Source organism: Sorex fumeus, unplaced genomic scaffold (assembly GCF_029834395.1).
Source record: "Sorex fumeus unplaced genomic scaffold, SorFum_2.1 ptg000002l, whole genome shotgun sequence".
NCBI classification, from domain to species: Eukaryota; Metazoa; Chordata; class Mammalia; order Eulipotyphla; family Soricidae; genus Sorex; species Sorex fumeus.
In genome coordinates this window covers 21,210,223-21,228,821 of record NW_026606059.1, presented here as the reverse complement: position 1 = coordinate 21,228,821, position 18,599 = coordinate 21,210,223, and the positions used below count along the sequence as shown (strand labels likewise).

Genomic DNA, 18,599 nt, shown 5'->3' with positions numbered 1-18,599 from the left:
AGGAATTAGTACTTGAGCGCATCAATATCCATTTAACTGTTCATCATTTACTACTGGCATTGTGCAGTGTCCTTTACCACTTCCTATAGAAAAAAAGTAAGACAATATGGTCCCAGTTTCATGGGACATTTGAATATCAAAGGGCAGATATTATGTCCTTTAGATGCTATTACAAAGCTCCTACAATTTGGAAAAATATATTTTTATTAAAAATAAGATTGGTAGTGCCAAGCAATCCAATGGATATATTTTATCCATTGGATATATGATATCCCATATTAAAATTATATATAATGTCAATTTTGTATGTGAAAAGATAGCAGAGAATTAATACTAATTAAATAATTTTCGTTTTAGCTACCATTAGTCTCAATAAATCATATAATTTTTTTATATTGCATAAAGCAATTCACTTTTGCCATGTCATATTTCAAAAATAAAGGAGATAGACGAATTGATTTAATCTGTGTATTTTCCAATTTGCCAAAAAAGTTATTATAAAAATATGTCAAAGAATCAGAAACGATTTCTGGGAATATTTTAGCAAATCGCATAAACATGAATATCTGAAGAGAATGCTGATCTGGTGTAGTAATTTTGGGGGAGATTCACACTCAGTGGTGCTTAGAGTTACTTCTGTCAGTGCTTCGGGTGGGAATATGTGGTTCCCAATGGTGATGTTATAGTAGTGGATTTGTCTGCTAAATGTTTGCTACAACAAAGCTTAAAAGATTTATTCCTGTTGGGGTTTCACTTTTCAACTCATTTAGAGTATTTTTTAAAATATCACTTGATCACTTGACTTCCCGTTAATCATCGATTAGCTGGAGTGGGCGCCAGGAACATCTCTATTCGTCCCCATTGCGTGCTGGTGTAGCCCAATGGCGTCTGTTCATTCTAGGAACATGAAGACCCTCAAATCGACCATATAGGGTCTTGACAAAGAAGTCTGACCATCTTGTAGGTGGGTGGCTACGTGGTCTTTTAACATCCTGTGGAATCCAGTTGGTAATGGCTCTAGTCCAGCAGTTGTCTCCAAATCTCATTACGTGTCCAGCCCATCTGATTTTTGACGCCTTGGCAAATGAGACATCGTCCCTGATTCTTGACCATCAATGGAGGTTGGAACTTTGGATTCTTTCTCTTATTTGAGTGAAGCGTGATACTCCAAGCATAGCTCTTTCGATTCCTCTTTGGGAGACCCAAATAGAGTTCTCATCCTGTTTTTGTAGGGCCCAGGTCTCTAAGGTGTATGTTGATGCAGGAAAAACAGTGGAATCAAAGAGATGTGCCCAGAGACTGAGGTTCTTTGTCCTCTTAGCTATTTCTCCAGTGCTCTTGAAGGTGTTCCATGCTGCTCTTTTCCTCCTGAGCAATTCAGGTGCCAGGTTATTCGTCATGTTGACTTCTCGACCTAGTACACATAACTGTTGCATTCGGAGATGGTCGTTCCATTGAGAGCAAATGGAACGTCAGGAATGAGACTGTTTCTCATAAACATTGTCTTCGTGAGATTCAGCTGTAGTCCGACCTTTCCACTCATGGTCGAAGTTGGCCAGCATTTGTGCCACTTGGCTAATGTTTAGTGTTATTAGAACGATGTCATCAGCAAAGTGGAGGTGGTGTAGTTGCCGACCGTCTAACTTCACTCCTATTCCTTCTCATTTCAGTCATTGCATGATGTTCTCAAGGGTGGAACTGATGAGTTTCGGTGAAATGGTATCACCCTGCTGAAGTCCTCTCTTGACGTCAATGATCATTTCCCTGTAGAATGGTGAGATCCTGATAGTGAATCTGTAATACAGCTCACGGAGGATCCTGATGTATTGAGGTTGAATGCCCTGATTGGTTAGGGCTTCAATGACCGCTTCCGTCTCAACAGAATCAAAGGCCTTCGTTAAATCAATGAACGTTAGACAGAACGGTATCTTGAACTCCTGAGAAACCTCTATGAGCTTGGTTATCATGTAGATATGGTCGATTGTGCAGAATCCTTTGCGGAACCTGGCTTGCTCGCATGGTTGTCCTTCATCTAGTGTTCTGCCAATCCTATTCAGGATGACTCAAGTTAACAGCTTGTAGATAACAGACAATAGGCAGATTGGGCGATAGTTGCCAATGTCGTGGATGTCTCCCTCTTGTACAGTAGTACAGTCCTGCTGGTTTTCTACTGGGATGGAACCTTGCATTCAGACAGATAGTGTGTGAAGAGCTGAGCCAGTGTATTGATGAGTACCGATGGCAGGTTCCTCAGGTGTTCAGGTCTGACCTTGTCTGGGTCAGGTGCTGTTCGTTTCTTTATTGATGAAATGGCGTGTTGGATTTCGGAAGGGAGAATGTTGGGAACAACATGTCCATCCCCTGGAATTTGGTATGTGGACAGGTGGACATGGCTATCAAAGAGATCTGAGTAGAAGTCATGGATAATCGTCTCCTTTGCCCTTCTGGAAGATGTGATAGATCCATCAGGATGCCAGAGGGCAGTCATCTTGGTCTTGTAGTTGGCAAAGGACAAATGCTTTCCCCAGGTTCTGCTGCATCTACCAGCACTGCTGCTCTTCTCTCTTTGAGGTCTTCCTTGATCGCATCTATGCACTGCTTTCCGAGCTTGGATGTTCGCTTGCGGTTGCCTGAGGCATGCGCCAAACCACATTGACGAATAAGCTCAAGAGTTTTCGAAGACAGGCTTTTTTTTGTGGCTATCTCTCTCTTGGTGATCCTCACACAATCATGGAGGTGCTGAACCAGTCAATCGTATTCCTCGTCAATGTTGTCAACGATGGCATCTTCCCATGTTGCCACCGTAGGACCAAAGAGCTCCCAGTTGGTGGTCGTTCTGGGAGTTGTCTTTTTAAACTTTGCAGCCCTTTCTCCCCACTCTGTGAAGTAGAATTTTGCACCAAGGAGACGGTGGTCCGATATCATTTGTAATTTTGGGACAACAGCTACATCAGTCAGGCAAAACCGTTGATTGAATATCACGGTCACAGTCACGGCCCTCCTGTTGTTCATCGATTTGCTCGAGCAGGCCCAGTAACGTCTCCATCATGAGACTTGTTGTTACTGTGTTTGGCATATTGAATACGTCACGAGTAGCTTGCCAGGCTCTGCCGTGTGGGCGAGATACTCTTGGTAGCTTGCCGGGCTCTCCGAGAGGGGCAGAGGAATTGAACTCAGGTTGGCCATGTTGGCCGCTTGTAAAGCAAACGCCCTACTGCTGTGCTATTGCTCCAGCCCCGATTGAATATGATGTGGTCAATTTCATTGTTGAGCTGTCTACTGGGAGACTCCCATGTCCAACTTTTAGATTTGACCTTCTGGAACTGTGAGTTACCATGGATGATCTTGGTCGACATGATAAATTCAGACAGTCTCTCACCTTGTTCATACCATTCTAGGCCATGGGTCCCGATGTGGAGTTCTTCAGCTGATCTTCTTGGTCCTATCTTGGCATTAAAATCACTGACAATTATCTTGTAGAAGGTGTGGTCTTCTTTATAGAACTTCTCCAGCTCCATGTAGAACTTCTCAATTTCTCCTTCATCATAATTGGATGTTGGTGCATAGACAATGAAGATAGAAACTGCTGGCAGTGAGCCACATCTATTCAAGTGTAATCGTCCGATTTGGGTTGTTAGGCCTTTGACTGAATCAATGCTCATGGCCATGTTCGTGTTGACAAGGACACCGATGCCTCCAAAGCCTCTTTTGTCACACGTTCCGAGGAACAGTTCTTCTCCAGTGTCGAAAACGGCGTGATGTGATTGATGCCTTCTTGTCTTGGTCAGACCAACAATGTCGTACTTGATCATTTGCACTTGTACCATCAGGTCCTCGATGGATGCATCTGATCTCAACTTACGTGCATTGAAAGTACAGACAGTCATTTTTGTCTTTCTTCATTTTGGCAGCCTAGTTAGGCCTTGAGATTTTATCAGCCTCTCTTTCCTCATCCTTCTCAATGCTGCCATATTGGTGACTCCTTCAGGGTCAGGGGAATGAGACCCATTGTAATTACTGGTTTTGGCATATTGAATGTGCAATGGGGGGTCGGCCATGTTGGCTGCGTGCAAGGCAAACACCCTACCGCTGTACTATCGGACAGTGACAGTGACAGTGAATGTGCAATAGATAGCTTGCCAGGCTCTGCTGTGCGGCCGGAATACTCTCAGTAGCTTGCCAGGCTCTTCAAGAGGGATAGAGGCTTTTGGGGTGGCCTCTAATCGCTCTTGTAGGTATTCCCATGGTTCAAACCATATTTGAACCCTATCAAATATGGTGCAGCAATCCTGGAAGATGGGTTTTAAATGTCTTATGATGTGTTGCGCGGCCGCTTTGCAGGCGTGCCGTCCAGAAATCATCCTGGAGCGTAGCGGCAGCTGGATAGTGGAGGCTGTGGAGGTCTTAAAATATATATATGTTATATTCTGTGTATAAGTGCCAATTATATTTTTTTCTGAAACTTTTCAGTTAAACTTTATATGACTGTTCCAGACTAAGAATTCTAGAATAAAGCAATTGCAGGCAACTTTAGATACCAATCTCTTGATTTAATGGTTAAATTTACTAATGTTTCTTATAGGCGTCTAGACATAGTTTATTTATAATTACCTAGAATGTGTAAAATAAGAGAAAAGACAAAGTTACAATGATTGGAAACAAATATTTCCAGTAAAAAAAAGATGTCACGTAGCTTGTTATTAAAGATGCATATGTTCTTGTAATTTATAGAATCAATTTTCTTTCATTTAACATAGTTCTGTCTTGGAACTTATTTACTTATGGGTCTCTTCTTCAGGAGTATTCTTTTTTGCTTTCTGATCTAAATACTTTATTTTAAATTTCATTTTGTGTCATTTCTGTACCATATTTTCCATATGCCTATTCCAATGGAGTGCTTATTTTTTGGTTTATTTTATCCATTTTCCTCCTGAAATCTAAAGAATACTCATTTTCTACTCATTCTTCAACATTCTATTATTTTAATTCCCTTTGATCCCTTACACTGTAATAAGAAGAAAATTTTTATATTTTAGGCATTTTACAAACACATTTGAACATGAATTAATTTTCCTTATTTATACTTGAATTTGCATTTTTTTTGTTTCTTTATTCAGTTATCCTGTAGTGCCAATGCATAGTGCTTTCTTTTGATTTTTTGGTTATTTTTCAAAGGAATACTAAAATTTTAGATTATTCTTCAGTTACTATTCAACTCTTGTCCCTGCCCCATAATTTTGAGTTTCTTAGGACTACTGGAACATTTATTATAACTAATGACTAATGGAGACTAGAAATTAAATTGAAGGTATCAGCTGGATATTCTGGAGGATAATTTGCTGTGTCTCTTCTGACTTTTGGTGGTGGCCAACATTTCTTAATAGTTCCTTGTGGTAACATAGCTAGAGTATCTCCCTGTAGTTATCATCTTCTTCAGTATGTGTGTCTCCTTGTATTTCTCCCATAACAACAACAGTAATGGCATCAATGGTCCAACGATTATCTCATTTCATCAGAATACTTAATCACACCTGCAAATATCCCTTTTCCTTATAAATCTCCAGGACTGGAAACTGGTATCTTTGTGCAGCCACTTTTTACCCCACTATTGAGAAGTACTTCTTTTTCCATTGCTGTTGAATTTGACCCAAATTCTTTGTCTAGGGTGGTGAGTGTTAGCAAACTGGACACGACTAGAAGCTTAAAATGTTCTTGGACAGCTAAGTTTGGTCTTCGAATTCTTTGTTTTTCCACATGAAAACAAATAAATCTCTGGCCAGTTTGTGTTCATTATGTATTACCACATCATAATTTTTTGCAAAAAAGTTTCTGTGGATCAGGACTTGGAAGGAGCTTAACTTAGAACTTCTTGACTCTTCACTTTCCATGAATTTGAATTAGGATTTTAACTGTGTATGTAGTTACCAGAGAACAAGGTATTAGTATGAGAGGATCTCCTTTCAAGATGCCTCATTCATATAACTGTTGCCAGAAGTTACCAGCCTCAGCCTGTGGGCCTATTGGCTGTTGTAGCCTTCTGACATGATCTATGCATGGATCCCCCCCATGAATACAATTAAAGAGAGAGTCAGCACAGGCCACAATGCTGTTTTATGAGCTTGGTCTTGAAGTCACATGCAATTCCACTTTCTTCAGGATCTATTACTTCCAAGTGAATCACTAATTCCAGTCCACACCCATGGGGAAACAAATCAAGCTTGCTTCCTTGAAAAGAGGAGTCTTGTAGAATTTGTGCATGTTTGCTAAGATCATCACACAGTGCAGTTCCTCTATCCTGTGACTTGTGGCAGTAAATTAACTCTAGTAAACGACATTATCAGAATCTGAAGTGAATACATATTGGTGTTTGCCTTTCTAATGATTTCAATTAAATGTGCAAACTGAACTGAGGGGTCAAGATGATCGTTTGAAGAACTTGAGTGCACGTCTTCTAGGCACAAGACCCTGGGTTCAATTTCTGGCACCACATGGCCAGTGCAGGACTACAGGGTGTGGCCCTGGTGACTCCCATTATGATGGCGCCTAAGACACTACAGCATAGCTGGGCCTGAGTACCTCATCATTAGACCTTCAGACCACCAGGCCACATATTGCTTGACTGGTCTCAGACGTTGAGTACCACTTGGAAGCCCTGGCCGCTACCTCTCCTGCAGAGAGATGACTGACAGAGAACCACTGTTGCTTGAATCAATCAATTACACCAAAATTAAGAAGCAGCAAAGATAAGAGCAGGGGGACACCCAGCGCCTTCGGTTCAAGTTTTATTGACTTAGAAATCATTACCAGGAGGTATATTCTGTTTCAGGAGGAGATAATTTCCTTCTTTTATTCTGTCTATTCTGTTTATATTCTGTTATATTCTGTTTCAGGAGGAGATAATTTCCTTCTTAATTTGTACATGTTTTGTCCCTTTCAGGAGAGAGGATCAGTATAACTCACCACTAATCTTCATGGTCATGTGTGTTCTAAGTAAGTTAGTTGCTATATTTTTTGTTGATAAATGATTCTGGTTAGAAGCTTCTCAGTATTTTGGTTGACTGCAGTTTCCTTTCTCTATTCCTTTGTTAATTTACTATGGCTGATTCTCAGGTTTGGGGTTTTGACATAGGAGAAAAATATTCTGATTCATATCATGCCATTCTTTGACAATGAAGTTGAATACTACAGAAAAATCTTTTATTTTTGTTCATCACTATCTCCATCTATCCATGGTTCCAAGACATATACCACATATAAACTCATTTGGAGGATGTTCTGAGAAGTGACTTTTTTAATTGAAAATTTTTCTCTATTTGAAAATTGGGTTTATATTATTCTTGATATTGTATTTCTTGCAGAAGGTAAGTTAGTTTTTTAGTAACATCTGTTACTAAAACAGTAATTTTTAAAAGTAGGTAATGGAAGTAGATAGACTTGAAGGTGGATATGGCACCTTGTGACTTGTTGATGACTTATGATTTATGACTTATTATGACTTGTGATGACTTGTTATGACTTATGACTCCTTGATGAAGAGTGTGTAAGAGGACTCGATTGTGTTTCAATTTGAGGATGCTTGTTAAGTGCCATTCACTGACATGGGAACTTGGTTTTGTCTCAAAAAATAATTACAAAACAAATTTAAATAGAAAAAAATAACAGTAATAGTAGCACTGTAGCACTGTCCTCCCTTTGTTCATCGATTTGCTCAAGCAGGCACCGGTAACGTCTCACAACAAATTGTGAGATTTATTGTTACTGTTTTTGCCATAGTGAATACGTCACAGAGAGCTTGCCAGGCTTTGCCGTGCAGGCGAGATACTCTCGGTAGCTTGCCGGGCTCTCTGAGAGGGGCAGAGGAATCAAACCCGTGTTGGCCATGTCGGCAGCGTGCAAGGCAAACGCCAAAATAACAGTAAAAATAATAGTATTTAAGTGTAACTTAGTTACAGTGTAGTTGCTGGTAATATTGTTTAACTTATGCATATGTTATAAATATTGTAAAATCAGAAACTGATCTATTTAAATTTTTCATTTCTGTTTAGAAAAGCAGAGATGTTCAAGTAAGCCAAAAGTTGAATTGTAAAGGACTTTGTCAAGGTGTATTAATCAGTAAGACAGGAAAACACCATTTTAATATACTCCCTTTGTGTTTTTAATCTAGAACTACAGTTAAAATATGAGGAAAATGTTCCATCCATATGAGAAGAGACTTCTAATTATTTTATCCATACTTTGATCTGTGCCATTAAATAATTCAGATTTATAACATTAACATATTGCCAATATCATATTAAGTTCAATTAACAAATTTCTTATATTTAATATGGAATTCATGTTTAATTTCCCCAGCTGCACCAGAAATCATTTTTCATAATTGGTTCATATGGATTTGTGATTCACAAAAGGCAATACTATTTAGCTGGTATGAATTTTATCATTTTCCAACTGTGTTATCAATTTATAGGATGAACTGTTGACTGATTCTGAGTTTAAATAAAAATTCGTTGATTTATTTTTCAATCAAATACTTGCAAGCATCTACAATATGCTGTTTAACAATGAAGACAGACTTGTGTTCAAAATCATAGACTCAGTCAAAAATTTTATTGCCCAGTAGCAAACACAAAGATTAATTCAAGAACCACAGTCAAATCACAATTTGGTAATTCTTTGGACTGAAAGATAAATATTACCATAAAATTTTATATAAGCAGCATTTTACTTAGGACTGGAGTAAAGACTTTTCTGAGAAAGGAAGATTTCAGCTAAACTCTGAGGAATGAGGGGTCAGAGAGATAGTTCAATATAGAGTCCTTGCCTTGTAGCCAACTGACCCATGCTAGATACTTATGTGGTTCCTAGAGCCCCTGTAGGAGTGAATCTGAGAACTACTGGGTATATCCCCCCAGAAAATAATCTGAAGAACAGGTACATTAAAGAAATACCTAATATAGAATAGGATTCAAAATGCAGAAAACATCATATTTGACTGCATTTAAGTGGGCAAGATCGTTGCAAGTATGTTGCTGGAAAGAAAACATATATAGCTGGTGAAGTAAAAAAAAAACACTGGTTATGTAGGAGACCTAAAGAACTAAAAGATATAAGCATGCAAGCTTTCAAGGGCATGTTAAGGGAGCTTTAACTTATGCTTCATGGTGAGTGATTTGTAGAGTATAGAAAAAGTGGGTCAAAATTTCAAAAGCGATTGTAGTGTCAATCCTTGGGATAAGCAGTTCTTCCCTGCCTGGGGGTTTCTAGAGCCCCTGAGTCCTCACTCTGCAAAGCCATTAAAGAACTCAGTTTCCTTCACCTTTGTCCAGATGGGTATTTCTTTGCATTGTGAAATTAAACGTCTTTAACACCCTAAAGGAAAGAGAGAGCAAAAGGGAATACCCTGCCACAAAGGTGGGGTGGGTGAGAGGGATGGGGTGGGGGGGTGGGAGGGCTACTGGGATCATTAGTGATGGATAATGGGCACTGGTAGAGGGATGGGTACTTGATCATTGTATAACTGAAACCCAAGCACAAAAATTTGTAAGTCTAGAACTGTACCTCATGGTGTTTCACTAATAATAATTTTAAAAAGTTGGCAGTGAGAGAAATATAGAGATAGGTGAATATATTGGTAGATATCCATCTAACTATGACAATGACCACCTTAAATAAAGAAGTCTACATGTACAGACAATATGTCAAAACTCAACAGAAATAAACAATATGAATAAGCTATGTTTATTAAAGTAAATTGCTTGTAACTGTCCCAGAAACAGCACATTCAAATAGATTCACTGATAATCCTATTAAATATTCAAATACAGGAATTACAGTAATTCTAAAGAAGCTATTAAAGAAAAGAGAATCATGGGGAATACTTGTATTCTATGAGTGTATGTTATCCTATCATCAACACCGGATAGATGTAACAGCCAAAGGAAAATCATGAGACCAGCATGATAGTAGAGCAGACAGGGGGCTTGCCTGGCCTGTGGCTGACCTGGATTCAATTCCTGGTAGCTCACCTGGCTGCCTGAGCAAGGCCAGGAGTAGTTCCCAAGTGCAGAGCCAAGAATGATCCCTGAGCATCACTGTATGACCCCCAAACAAACAAAAATTATAATAAAAAACCAGAAAAATCACAAGCCAATATTTCTCAAAATAGTTGGAAAAATAAGTAGGTAGGAAAAAAATGAAAACATTCCTCAGCAAAAAAAGTATTAGCAAATGTACACTATACATGTGTCAAATAATTATATACTATAACTGAGACTTGCTTATGGTAAATGGGTTCAACATACAGAAATCACTTAATGCAATTGTTAACTTCAAATGGCTAATGAAGAAATATCACAATGATCCTATCTATAGATGAAGAAAAAGCAGATGAATAAATTTCACACCAAATGGTTGGGAAAAAAAAAACAAAAGCAAAGCAAACTAGGAAAATAGGGTATTCAACTTAATGAAGAACACAAAAAAAACAACAGTTATTTCCTTAATGGGAAAATACTATTTTATTTTATTTTATTGCTTTATTGGGGGGGGGCTCACACCTGGCTGTTCACAGAAGTTACTCCTGGTTCTGCGCTCAGGAATTACTCCTGGTGGTGCACAGGGGACCATATGGGATGCTGGGAATCAAATCCGAGTTGGCTGCATGCAAGGAAAATGCACTACCTGGTGAGATATCACTCTAGCCCGTTAAGGATTTATTAATATCAGGAAAAAAAAGCACTGGTGTCCCAATCACATCATATTTGATTTTATTTCTAATCCAATGACAAAAGATGAAATAAGGGCTATATGTCAGGAAGAATGAAATAATTATTTTTCTTATGTGATAGAATCATCTATGTAGACAATCTGGACAATCCGATAATTTTCTCTCTTATACACATGTGCACACACACACACACAAAACACCCTTCTGTAACCCCTGCCCGGAGGGCAAAGGGTGTTGCCCCATTCGCCCTCTCCTCTCTGGAAAGAAAGATGGCGGCCGCATGGTAACCTTGTGGACAGCAGGTATGAGCCGGGTATCGGGGGTGACAAAAACCTCATGGGAAGAGGGGCGTTCCGGCCCATCCTTCACGCCCAACCGAGGTCACCAGTTGCCCCCCACGAGCGGCTCTCCGGCATGGCCACAACTCCAGAGCACAGAAACCAATCTCTTAATTATCTAACTTTTAGTAGAAATACTTCCAGGGTTAATAAGTAAAATAGCAGAAATCCAAAACCGCGCGGCTGCTATTGCGGCCGCACAACAACATTTAATTCTTGAACCCAGCTGTAGAAAGCAAATCATTTCACAATGCTTCTTCAGCATGTCTGATTGGGGGGCGGGTGGTAAACTCTAAATAATAATGGTGCATCTTTTATCGAAACAATGAATCTAGTCAAAGTAGATAGAGTGTTAACTAGAACCCATCTGCCTCACTGGAAATTGGGAGGGGTGGGAGGTGGGGTTCTATTGGGGTTCGTGGTAAAAAATAAGTATTGGTAAAGGGAAATGTGTTTGATATTTACATGACTGAGACCTAAACCTGAAAGCTCTGTAACTTTTCCCACAGTGATTCAATAAATAAATAAATTATAAAAAAATAAATCATTTTTCTGTCATAACTGCCATAAATAGAATTTGAAGTAAATAAAATTACCATTTATGGAAGCACAACACCTGTTTCACCAAAGTTGAATACTTAAACATAAATCTAGCAAAATATATATGTAGAATAAAAGAATAAAAATTTGATGGAAACTCAAAGGAAACACTAATAGATATTCTATATTAATGGAAAGATGTGATGTTGCCAAGATATTAGTGACGTATTCTTATATATTAGTTGCCAAGATATTAATGACGTATTCGATATGCCAAAAAAAAGTAACAACAAGTCTCACAATTTGTTGTGAGACGTTACTGGTGCCCGCTCGAGCAAATCAATGAACAATGGGAGGACCGTGACCGTGACCGTGAAGCTTTTTTGTGGGTTTTAACAGACTGGTTCGGAATTTTATAAGGAATTTTATAAGGAGCAGTTTACAAGGAGAGGCAAATGATTCAAAAGAGCCAGCAGAAGAACCTATCCTTTGGAGACGATCAAATAGAAAATCTGACGCTACTAAACTCAGGGGCCAGAGAGAGAGCACAAGTGGGTCATTCACTTGCAAACCTCTGACCTAGGTTCCATCCCTGACACCACACATGTTCCATCAAACATAGCTAGGAGTGATCCCAAAACACAGAATCAGGAATAATCCCTAAGCACCAAAACCAAATCAGATCAAATGATATAGAAAAACAAATTTTAAAATCAAGACAATGTAATAGTGACTGAAAACAGACAAAGAGGTCAGTGGAAGTGAACATAGATCCTAAAAAATAAATCCACATATAGTTAACTCTTTTCAACTGAGTTGGCCTGGGGAGGCAGGAGAACATATGTGGGGGGGGGGGTGGAGGTGGAGGGGGTTAATACAGTGGAAGTCTTTTAATTAAGCAATGCTGGAATTGGACACCTATATGCTATCAAACAAATCTTGATACAAATCACACCTCTCAGGAAAAAATAACTCCAACTAGATCAAGTACCTAAACCTAATACACAAAATAATAAAACATCTGTATCACTGTATCACTGTCATCCTGTTCTACCATTTACTCAAGCAGGCGCCAGTAATGTCTCTATTCGTCCCAGTCCTGAGATTTTTAGCAGCCTCTCCTTAATCGACTGGATGCTCTTTCGGGGTCAGGGAAATGAGACCTGTTATCGTTACTGTTTTTGGCATATCATATACGCCACAGGGATCTTGCCGGGCTCTGCCCATGCGAATAAAACACCTAGAAGGTAAAATAGGAGAAACCTAGGTGACTTTGAGTATGGAAATTACTTTACATTGTTAATTAAAAACGAGTGTTTTTATCTTTCAAGTGGTTCTCAAGAGATATGGGTGTTACTCTTTGTGTTTGTATATCTATGGTGTGTATATAATTTCCTTTTGTATAATTTTTTTCTTAGAGAGTTAGAGGCTGAGTAAATAGAGGCAGAACCTGGCAAGCTACCCATGGCATATTCGATATGCCAAAAACAGTAACAATAACGGGTCTCATTCCCCTGACCCGAAAGAACCTCCAATACGGCAGCGTTGGAAAGACGAGTAAGGAGTGGCTGCTAAAATCTCAGGGCTGGGACAAATGGCGATATTACTGGCACCCACTCGAGTAAATCAATGAGTAAAATGACAGTGATATAGTGATATAGTGGTAATGTTTTGCTTGAATTTCTGTAACCTGTTTCTCAAAGTGAGATTTACTGAATAAAATGGCAGTTTTTTAGTGATACACTTACATGGGCAAATAAATAATTTTGTCACATGCTTGTCAGCACCAGATGTCATCAGTCTTGAGCATTTTTACTGATCCTGGTATGTGAAATGTGTGCCTCATTATAACTTAAATTTGCATTTCCATGACTACTAGAAGTATCATGTTGTGGTAACTGACAATTTGCATATTCTGTTCTATGAATAGCCTGTTTTCAGCTACATTCTTAGGTTGGTTGTCTTTTAGTAATCAGTTCCACATTTTATATTAGGGATTAATTTTTTTGTCTGTTTTCATTCACGTATATTTCACATAATGCATACATTTTATTCAATTGGTTTTAGTTTCAGTGTTTAAATTCACATTTGCCAGACATTCATTACTATTTCTTTATGCCTCTGTTCAATAGTTTTGTAAATTTCATGTATAAAAGACTGTTCTTTTAACAGTATTTAAAAAACGTAAAATTTTTTATTTTAGATAGTAAGCATATTTATTGGCCATTCTGATATAAGAAGAGGAATTGATTTTTTCTTTAGCGATAGCACAGTGGGTAGGGCATTTTGCCTTTTACGCAGCCGACCCAAGTTTGACTCCTCCACCCTTCTCAGAGAGCCCAGCAAGCTGCCAAGAGTATCTCGCCTGCATGGCAAAGCCTGGCAAGCTACCCGTGACCTATTCTATATGCCAAAAACAGTAACAACAAGTCTCACAATTTGTTGTGAGACGTTACTGGTGCCTGCTCAAGCAAATTGATGAACAGGAGGACAGTGCTACAGTGTTACTTTCTTTAAGCCCTTTTGTACCTCCTAGTTGGCTGGGGGGTGGGGTGGGTAGCATAGCCTGCAGCGTTCAGAACTTATTCCTTGATGCACTCAGGGCTCATTCCTGGCAGGCTCAGAGGACCTCCATGGGGTACTAGGGTTTGGGCTCCAGTCGGCTTCAGGCATAGCAAGGACCGTACCTGCTATACTATTGCTACAGACCCTCTTATTATTAGTCTTCAGGTGAGTTAGTTTTCTAGATCTGATACTGTGGAATTCTTTCTCTGGTTATCATAAATATCACAAGATATTGGTTAGTTATAAATAAAAATTTGAAAAAAAAGTTTGTATCCTAGCTGTAGTTTCCTTTATTGGAAACTCTTCTCTCCTATTCTTTTGGGAAAAATACTTGCTTGAAAAATTTCTCTTCAGTATATTCTAGTATTTACCTTTTGTTATTATTGTTGACTTGTAACCAAATATATTTTCTGTCTTTCTTAAAGTACAGAAATAGGTCCCTCTTAAATTCTGGAATCTTTGCTTTTATTTTTAAATTCAGAATAATTTATTATTCATAGATTATCCCTTGAATTATGTTTATGGTGTAATTTACCCTTTTAAATTTATACACAGGCTAATACACACATACACACATATATAGGTGCATATGAGAAAGGAAGATGGGGACATTTTCATGTGAATCCATATAATTCTGACTGAGTCTCTCTTAAGCACACTGTATTATATTGTAAACTATTTTTTTGTAGGAGTACTGCTATTTATTCAGCCACTGATTAGCTGATTGAATTGGGCATGAACTTCACTTTCATTTTTTTAATTTAATTTTTTTCTTTTTATATTTATTTATTGAATCACTGGAAGAATAGATCAATAGATAAGACAGGGAAAGACAATCACCGAATCACTGTGGGAAAAGTTACTAAGCTTTCAGGTTTAAGTCTCGGTCATACAATGATCAAACACCTTTCCCTTCACCAGTACTCACTTTTCACCACCAAGAACTTCCTACCTGATCGATAAAATTCCTTCCAAAATGCCATGTGTGTTGTTTCTAAATTTGTTGATGGAGTGATCTAAGACAGTGCTTTATAGTACATTCTCAAAAGCTTCCATAGCCTGCTATCAAAATCTGTCTCTAAAGATGAGAACCTTGTGAAATCACAATTTTCCAGGGGAAAGCTGTCATTCTAGTGATAACAAGGAATGTTCCCATTCCAATGCAAAGATGCATTTTGTGAGCCTTGGCTACTAGAACTCCACAGTCATATGCTAATGCAAAAGGTGATTGCCTTTCCCTGTCTTATCTATTGATCTATTCTTCCTGATTGGACTTTGACTGGTCTAAGATTTATTAAGCCAATAAGAGTTATCTCATATCCTCGTGAAAGCTATTGGTTTTCAATAAACTAGACCTAAAGCAATCAGGGATTTAGTATTCATTCTACTGGCAAAGGATTGTTTCATAGTAATGAGGCTAGGAACATGGTTGGTTAATACAGGCAAGAGAATAGTCATTTTTCTGTGTTTGAAAAATGCAAGAAACTGTTACTGGCAAATCATAGCATGAAGCTGAATGACACATGAGAATTTCAGAGCTAAAATAGTTGTGAAGAAATAAAATCAAAGTTCTGAATAAACTATCGCTAAAAGTACTCCACTGCTAGGCTTTAAATTTGTATAAGTCAGTACGTTCTCTTCAGTTCATTTATGTTCAGTTTTCTACTTCTTATAAGTGGAAGTATATATTCTTCTGTATAGAGGATTTCGTTATTTCCCTTTTTACTTGTTTAATAATTTTTGTATATGAAAGTGAGTTAAAGGGCCAATATAAAGTGCTAATTTATACGTCTAGATGTATAAACTGGGAGCAGGCTATGCTTTTAATAAGCTACGGTCAGTAGACAATTAGTGGTAATTTATAGAAATTCAAGCAGGGATATGGTATGATTTCGACTCTGTTCTATGAAAAAGCATATATTGAATAAGCATACAAACTGTTTTGCTGGCTGTGTTGCTTATTTGGGAAAAAAATTAGGTGGCAGGTAGATATAAATAATGATAGGAATATAGTGCAAGGAGGAACAAAAGAATCAGAAGGAATTCTTTCCCACTGTAAATGCAAAGCTAGCATAAATACAGCATAATAAAGGAACTGATTTAAATTTGGAAATATTAGGCAAACAGGAATTCATCAATATGGAATAAACACTGTGAACCATTAAAAATGAATATACTTCAATCTTATAATGTTATGTATTTTCTATTATTAAAGTATAAAAATGGGAAACATGCAAGTAGATAGATATTTGTATGCTCAACTATGCTTTCTCTGTCTAGTAATTTGGAAAAATTTTTCTGAAAATTTATGTTAAAAGTTTTTGATCTGGAAATTTTTTAGTGTTAGGATTAGAAAAAGGGAAAAAAAACTCAAGTATTCTTAGTGAATGAAAGAGGACATCATTAGCAAGTCCTGAATTCCTTACCTGCCCTTCCCCTACTTTTCAACCTTTTTAGATAACAGGAATGGAGAAAGAGTAGCTGAAGTATTTGTTTTACCAACGTTCTTTTAGAAGAATGAATAATGCTCTAACTAAGAAACAGGACATATTTAATACAGTAATTTAAGAGCCAAAAGATGTTTTCCCCCTAAACTTTATATAAACATTTCAAGGTTAATATGTTTCTTTTTTTTTTTCTTTCTTTTTGAGTCACACCCGGAGATGCTCAGGTGTTACTTCTGGCTTTGCACTCAGGAATTACTCCTGGCTCCGGGCACCGTATGGAATGCTGGGAATCAAACCCAGGTCAGCTGGCTGTGGGCAAGGCAAACACCCTATCTGCTGTACTATTGCTCTAGTCCAAAGGTTAATATGCTTATTATTGTTATTGTTATTAGTTTTTGAGCCATAGTTAACTGTGCTAAGGGCTTACTCTTCACTCTGTACTTAGTAATAACTCCAGGCAACATTCAGGGGACCACATGTGTTGCTGGTGATACAACCAGAAACAGCTGTGTGCCAGGCAAGTGCCTAACCTATTGTATCATCTCTCTGCACCGGTACAATGTTTTAGTAACTATAAACTAATTAACCAAGTCTCTGACGCTACCAAAGTGTTGTTTGTATGATCAAAAATAGCATAAATAAGGCAATGCTAATGAAAGCATTTACTGTTTCCCACTTAACTTTCACTAGTCAAATAGCATTTCTTTTCCGTGTCTCCATGGCACATAAGACAAATCAGAAATTGAAAGTTAAATGCTTTAACAGTACTGATGGTAAACTTCTGTTCAGGATACACTAGGAATAGAAACAATGACTACCAATCTGAAAACATTGAAAAGGATCATATTCTCAGATATGGTCTCAAATAACATGAAAGTATTTAAAATGTGATTATGTATATGTTAGAAAAGTAAAATTTTTGAATGTGAATTCCATTTGTGAAAATATATGGAATTTTTTAATAAGGCTGAGTTTAGGAAATATCAGCACAATTCATCGGAAATACTTGGTGTAACATTTTATTCTGTATTCACCCACATCCTCTACTCAGGGCATGTAATATGATTTTCTTTTGCTTCACTGGACTCTCTTCTGTAGGATAACATCGATTTGTCCTTTCTGCCTTGCTTCAGGGAGCTTAGATTTATTGGGTTACTCCCATCATAGTGCTCCCATCCCTCTGTGTTTATTTGTAACTTCTTTCTTTGTGCTCTGTTAACTTGTAAATATTGTTTTTCTCTTCTCCTTAAGTCCTTTGCATAGTTAATTCAGAGCAATGTCCATTTTTGTATGAACACAAGAAGACAGTAAATGCTATGCTTTTGTAACATGGAATTTAATTTACTCTTAGTGATATTTACCTCCTAGGCATCTGTTCTCTCACCTAAGCCTCAGTTGCCCTTACTCCCTAACACCCCAAAAGCAGAGTCCCAATGAAGGACTGGATGGAGCCAGGGCAAGCGGTGAGCTATGTGCTACCCTGGCATCAAGATGGGCCTGGCCAAAGTGCCATAATGCTTAACTAAAAGTAAAGAGCATGGTCATGGACAAATTCTGTCATGATCTAAAAAGTAATAACTAGATTCAGACCTTAATCTGGCCTGAGCACTATGGTCTGAGTCAGTGGCAAGATGTTCTCAGGAGAGCCACCCTACAAGCCTCAATGTATCTCTTACTGTGTCCATAAAAAATAATTAATATTAAGAAGTAGAATTAAGATGTTAATCAAGATGTTAATTAAGTTATTGGACTATGGAGAAGAAGAACACCCTTAGATGGTGTTTCCACCCTTGAGCCTGATGGGCAGTCAAGAAGGGCTTTCTTATGTTGATTTTGCTGCCTGACTGGGTGTAGTTTCTACCTCCAGTGCTGGGGAGTTGGAGAGAGACTAGAGTGGGAGAGATGTGTGTGTGTGTGTGTGTGTGTGTGTGTGTGTGTGTGAGAGAGAGAGAGAGAGAGAGAGAGAGAGAGAGAGAGAGAGAG

At 38.1% G+C, this 18,599-nt stretch overlaps 1 protein-coding gene across 1 annotated transcript in view; it reads right to left on the bottom strand.

Annotated features, from left to right (window-relative positions):
* Positions 1-18,599, bottom strand: part of IL7 (interleukin 7) — a 50,220-nt gene that overhangs the window by 7,247 nt on the left and 24,374 nt on the right. The window lies entirely within an intron of this gene.